Source organism: Gavialis gangeticus, unplaced genomic scaffold, assembly GCF_001723915.1.
Source record: "Gavialis gangeticus isolate Ggan-Ray unplaced genomic scaffold, GavGan_comp1, whole genome shotgun sequence".
NCBI classification, from domain to species: Eukaryota; Metazoa; Chordata; order Crocodylia; family Gavialidae; genus Gavialis; species Gavialis gangeticus.
In genome coordinates this window covers 23,403,075-23,409,613 of record NW_017729025.1, presented here as the reverse complement: position 1 = coordinate 23,409,613, position 6,539 = coordinate 23,403,075, and the positions used below count along the sequence as shown (strand labels likewise).

The window sequence follows — 6,539 nt, the reverse complement described above, 5'->3', positions numbered from 1 at the left end:
GAGAGAGAGAGAGAGAGAGAGATTAATATAAGAAAGCAAGGAAGATGAAGCAGAAGGGAAACAAATGCGTAAGGCAAAGACTGAGGAGAAAAAAAAAAGGATGCCTTACCTTACAGTGAACTATGACTATTTTATACAAGGGGATCCCATGCTCAGTGCACATTCATCCCATGCACAGGATACCAATCTTTAAATCAACAGCCATCAGAGCATGAGTCTCACCCTCTTTCCTGGCAGAGGCAATCCCCATCAAGAATACTGACTTTAGTCAAGGGCAGTATTTGACTATGATGTCATGAATTCAAGTGGAAGCTTCATCAGTGAAGGCAGGTACTAAATACCAATCCCAAGAGGAGGAAATTTTTCTAACAAGTGGAAAATCTATGACAAAAATCTTAAAAATCTGAACAACTGAATGAGAAAAGATTGCAGATCATCTAAAATGGGCAAACTGTCCATTTTGGACTGGGGACTTGTGCACAGATCCAATTAACTGAACTGTGAACAAAGTGACAGTCCTAACTGCTTTTAAAACCAAGCAAATTAGTTCAGTGTTTCAGGAACTGGAGATTCCAATGAGCAACTCCACGCTGAGAAATCCACAAGGAAAAATCCTTCCACTTGCACTGCACATGCATCCGGTAAAGGTTCCTCCCCCCACCGCTCTAAAATAGATTTCCTTGAAATTATACTGAACAACTTCTTTCCACTGATATTAGCCACATAATTTCCATGCTATCAAATGCTAAGACAAGTGGTCTTGGTGGAGGACTAGACTGGTCCTGAGAGTGATGACAGAAGTTGTGGCAGCTTGTTATCACTGGCTGCAAAAAGTTACAAGGAACTCCACATTTTCAGATTCACATCTTACATGATGACAAAGTTGTCCTGCTTAAATTATCTGCCAAACCACTGATTTGCTCTGGCAGACGCACTGTCCAAAGGTTCATACAATTTTGAATACCCCATTCCCATAGAAGTATGGTCTCTTCACAAACAGTTTTGATCTTACTTTTTCCTGTCTACTTGGGCAAAACACTTATCTTGTCAGTTAGGACCTGGACTGTTTGTCCTTTCCTAGATGCAGAAGCAATCTGTATGCCAGTTGTACTGCTCTGAGCTCCACCGCTATTATAAGACCTTGAGAGTTCAACAGGGACCATGGGCCATGAGTTTGTCAAAGGTCTAGGTAAGTCTTCCACCCCATGTTATCACCAACATGCACCTTGTGGATTTGTTCAACTTTGTACAGACACTAAGATTTATACTGGAAGACCTATGTGAGAAGTGTGCAAGCTTTGTCTGCCTGGTTGGTAGACTACCTTCAGGACCCTTGAAAGGGTCTGAAATGAAGCTTGGTAAATAGCACTACAAGAGTACATATGGTCATATATTTGAACAAACAAACAAAAGCATTACTTCAACTGATGTCAGAAGATGATTTTGAGCTATTATGAATACCTAACAAATGTTATAAATTCTTTCCTGTGACAAAATGATGCTTGAAGGCACCATGTAGAGATCTGTCCTTACAAATACTACTAACTGGGTTGATTATAAAGCTCAGTAAAGAAAACAGTCAAAGAACTCATTATATAGCAGCAAAAAACTGAATAAACTTCCTCCAATCAATCAGCATTGAAGGTAAAACAAGCAGGCTCTCTCTCTTTAGATGTGCCACTACTGCTGAAAGACATTTCATAAATACTCTCTGAGCAATGCTGAAGTTGAGGAGTAGCACTCTGGATCAATTTCATGAGTGCTTTCTTGATGCAACAAATGATGCTTCCTATGCATAGGATGAACACATCAAACTGAGGGTAATGAATAAATCCATGTGATCTAAAAAGAATATGATGGAAGTCTGCATCACCATATGCAATTTGAAGCAACATCGTACGTGTTGTGATTCCCAAGATTCAGCAGAAGCTACCAACCACCTTTCCTTTTGGAATCGCACAGTTTGGGCAATAGAATCCCTTCCCTGGAAACACTAGTTCCATTGCATCAACTTCAAAGGCAAAATCTACCACTTGCTATAGGAGACCCTCACAAGAGGGGTTTACAAACACACCTTGGGGTAGGATAGGGAGAAGGCAGAGCATGGAACTGGATTACACAACCTTCTTGAGTCGCTGCAGAAGTCATTAGTCTACCATAACCCCTGATCAAGCAACCTTGAAAAATAAAAGGACAGGAACCAAAGAGAGAAAGGAAAGAGCTCCTTATAGAACTAGATCAGTCACCTTCATAGAATCATGAATTGTAGAATCACATTACAGTAAAGAGGAGTGAAAAATGCCAGGAATAATTCTGAGAACACCACCAGGAACTATATGTGGCCTTTATCAATTTGACCAAAACCTTTGACACTGTTTATCATGAGGCTTTATGGAAGATCTTATCTAAGTTTCGTTGCCCAGGGAAATTTATCACCATCCTAAGACTCCTTCATGACCAGATGAAAACCTCCATCCCATGCAGTGGTGCCACTGTGGTGCCCTTTGCTATTCAAAATGGCATCAAGCAGGGCTGCGTGATCGCACCAATTCTGCTTTCCATCTTGCTTGGGGTCATCAAGAAGCTCACCCATGACCATCTGCCACATGGCACTGGCATTGAGTACAGGATGGATGTGAATCTTTTCAATCCTTCCCAACTGTGTGCCAAAACCAAAAGTTAAAATCAGCCTTGATTGTGGAACTACAGTACGCCAATGATTGTGCTGTAATTGCACATACTGAGAAGGACCTACAAACAGCCCTTAACTGCTTCTCTCAAGCACACCAGTGCCTGGGACTGACCCTTAACATCAGAAAAACAAAAGGTGTTTACTTCACCACCCTGATGCAGGCCAGTTAACTTCCCCAGCAAAGATCCTCACTGACAGACAGGAGTTGGAGAATGTTGAACAGGCCAACACTAATGAGATCCAGCAAAATGCAAGCTCTGCCTTCAGAAGACTGTATCATCACATGTTCAACAATCATGACATCAGGATTCAAACAAAGTTCCTATTATAAAAGCCTGTGGTAACCCCAACTTTTCTCTACAACTGTGAAGCTTGGGTGACCTATAGGGACCACCTGAAAAGCCTGGTATGCCTTCACCAGTGCTGCCTCGGGAAGATTCTTGGTATAAAGTGGGAGGATTGTTGCACAAATGCCAGTGTCCTCACTGATGCTAACACCGGTATGGAAGCATTGATTATTCAATATAGACTGTGCTGGACAGGGCACTGTGATTGCATTCCTGATGTACATTTACCAAAACAACTGTTATGCTCCCAACTCACTCAAGGACAAAGGACACACAGGGACCAGAAGAAACACTTCAAGGACACCTTCAAGGCGAACATTAAGTGGGGCATTGACATCACAACTTTGGAAAAACTAGCTCGGGACAGGGCTACATGGTGATGCTTTGTGAGAGAAAGTACATTTTACTTTGAAGAAAACCATCTTGCCCTGGAGGCAGAAAAAAAGACAGAAATGGAAGGAAAAAAAAATAAGACCTCTTTAACCGCCACCTGTGGCATCTGCCAGAGAGTCTGCAGCTCTAGGACTGGCCTTCTTAGCCATCAGACTCGTCTACAACCCTTTACTTGACTTGTGGGAATGATCATCCTGAACTGTGAGCGATTGCTGCCACCAACAGTAAGAGGAAGAGGACGACTTTCTCTTTTGATAATGTGGTCTTCCCCCTGAGAGTCAGTGTTTACAATTATTGAAATAGGAAGATGAAAACTGAGCCTGAGAAAATTACATATCAGAAATAGTTTTATCCTACAGGACAAGATGTATAAACACAAAGACTCTTAGTCTTCTAATCAACATAAAGCATCTTTGGTCTTCATGCTACACATGTTCTGTCCATCAAAAAAGGAAGCTTGTTCTGAATTTCCTTAGATAAATCAAGATGCAACAAACCAGAAGGCCCTCCCTGCTGTAAACCCAGTGACCAGGGATTTTACTCTTATTGAAGAATTGCTTTGGCAAAAGATGGACTTGAATTCCTGTAAGATCTGCTGAAACTTGTCAATAAACTGTGTGACCCATTGCAAATTGACTTATCTGGTTAGCAAAGCCCGATAGTCTGTTATTCCAACATGTAAAGTGGTTGCAGAATAAACTTTCCTACTAAAGACATCATTCCTTGGGTTCCATCTTTTGAGAGAAATTAAGATAGGCCAGAGTCTGGACTGCTCATTCATGATTGTCATGACTATAGATCAGTCTATGCATTCAGGATCCTCAGGAATTGGTATCAGAGTAGCCTAGAGATCTTTTGGTCACCAGCACAGCAACTTGACTCTGGATTTACAACGAAGAATATTAAAATGATCCAGATACGAAGACTGTGTTATCCACAAAGACCAATATGATCAAGTCTTGAAACCATCAGGTTATGACACGGATGCCATTTCCTTGGCACAAAGAGGCAAGAAATATCTGGCATATGATCTCTATAAAAAGAACGCGACATTAGTTTGGTGATCTGGGTCTCTTGATAGAGTTTATTTGAAGTCACTGAAACCTGGAGAGGGACTCTCAGATCTTGGAGTCTCAGATGGATGGACAGAGAGCTTTATAATAAGTAGTAATACCCCAGGCTCCACTACCAAGGAAAGCTTTGAAACCACTGATAGAGGACTGCTAATTTTATGATCATTTTAATGGCTTTCCAAAAGAAAATCTAAAACAGTTCTGACTTTACCCAATAAAAAGAGATCAACCCACATAATTTATTTTTGGTTTGTTTCTAAAAACTTTCTAGTTAAAATAAAACATTTTAAAACTTCAGTCCTGAAAATATCAATACAAAACAAAAATAGGGAGACATCCATTTGTGACCAGCCATTATTGTAAGTGTTTTGGACAGATTTATGGGGCACTAATGCGGTATTTTTAAATGTTTTAACTTTTTTCTATTTAAAAATTGACATCACTAAAATAAAGCAAAATTATTGTAGCAAAGCACTTTATGAATATTAGCTACAATGTGTAATATCATTTGAAGATCTGAAATTGAAATTATGTGTTTAAGTAGGAATACATTACAGCAAATTCAGTTTCATAGTTTTATAAATGAAAATTAGTCATTTCTACCCATATGCACATTTATCAATTCTTTATGAAATGTGCTCAGAAAGAAGTGAAAGGGAGGGGAATAGAAAAGATATCTACAAACAAAAGCCAAAAAATTAAATTGTTTTAGACCTCTCAAACTACTCTGGTATATTTGGATAAATTAATCTTAATATTGCACTACTTTGTCCAGAAGACAGCATTACTAACACTTGAAGAACTGTAGTAGAAAAGGTTGGATTAAGTTCAATAACTGCACTATTTGCAATCAGTGGATTTGAGCAGTGAAAAAATTGCAGGCTGTTACACTGGTATTTTCACATTATACACTCTATGCAACATTTGAGCCAAAACACAAGACTGTTCAATTAATAAATCAAGCTAAAATTTACACCGCTTCCGATCCCAATTGCAACTATTCCTGCAAAAAAAAGCCAAGTAAAAAGTGTAGAAAAAGAAGTGTTGTGAGCTGAAGCTCATTTTCAGAAGAATGCTTAGGCAAGAGAAGTTAGGCCTGAGGATTCATGGACAAGGCAAAACAGTCGCACAGAAATCTAAGTCAAACACAACACATCTTAGAGTAGGAGTGTCCAAATGGCAGCTCAGGAGGGTTAACATGCCCTTGTGGGCTCCTGCCCAGCCTGCTCCCATTGTTCCTGTGGCACTGGTGACCAGGGTCTCCAAGCCCTTCCCTCCTCCAGCTTCTCATTTCCACCCCTGCTCCCTGGGGTAGGGCAGTGCAGCAAGAGGGGTTCAGGCTGCCTACTGTGCAGCAAAGAAGGGAGTTGGGCCGATTGTGTTATGTGCTGCAGATGGGCTGTCTGTACAACATGAGGCCAGGAGGGAGTAGGGGTGTTGCACACTTGGCAGCAGGAAGCCAGGCTGCCCATGCAGAGTGTGTGGCCGGGAGGCGAAGGAGAAAGGAGCTGTACTATGCAGCCAGGGGGCAGGTGGGAAGAGGAGTTTGGTGCCCCTGCAGTGGAGGCTGGAGGTGGTCCCTGGAGCTGGACAGCCTGGTCTTAGAGCCTCAGCAAGAACTAGCCCAGTTGCCCTGCTCCCCACTATCAACATAATATAAAGTTGATAGGTCACTTCATGACCTATCAACTGAACTGACTGCAAGTCCCCCGACTGTTAGTTCAGACCTAGTTAAGGATTACCTGGAGGGCTTAGATGTGTCCAAGTCGATGGGCCCGGATGACCTTCAACCGCAGGTGCTAAGGGAATTGGCTGGTGTCATTGTGGAGCCATTAGCATGGCTGTTTGAGGACTCCTGGTGCTCGGGCCAAGTCCCTGAGGACTGGAAAAGGGCCAGCGTGGTCCCTATTTTCAAGAAGGGGAGGAAGGAAGAGCCTGGCAACTACAGGCCAGTCAGCCTCACTTCTATCCTGGGGAAGGTCTTTGAAAAAATTATCAAGGGCCACATTTGTGAGAGCCCTGCAGGGGAAGTGA

At 41.8% G+C, this 6,539-nt stretch overlaps 1 protein-coding gene across 6 annotated transcripts in view; it reads right to left on the bottom strand.

The window, feature by feature from the left end:
- PPP1R13B (protein phosphatase 1 regulatory subunit 13B) overlaps positions 1–6,539 on the bottom strand; it is a 169,591-nt gene that overhangs the window by 25,386 nt on the left and 137,666 nt on the right. The window lies entirely within an intron of this gene.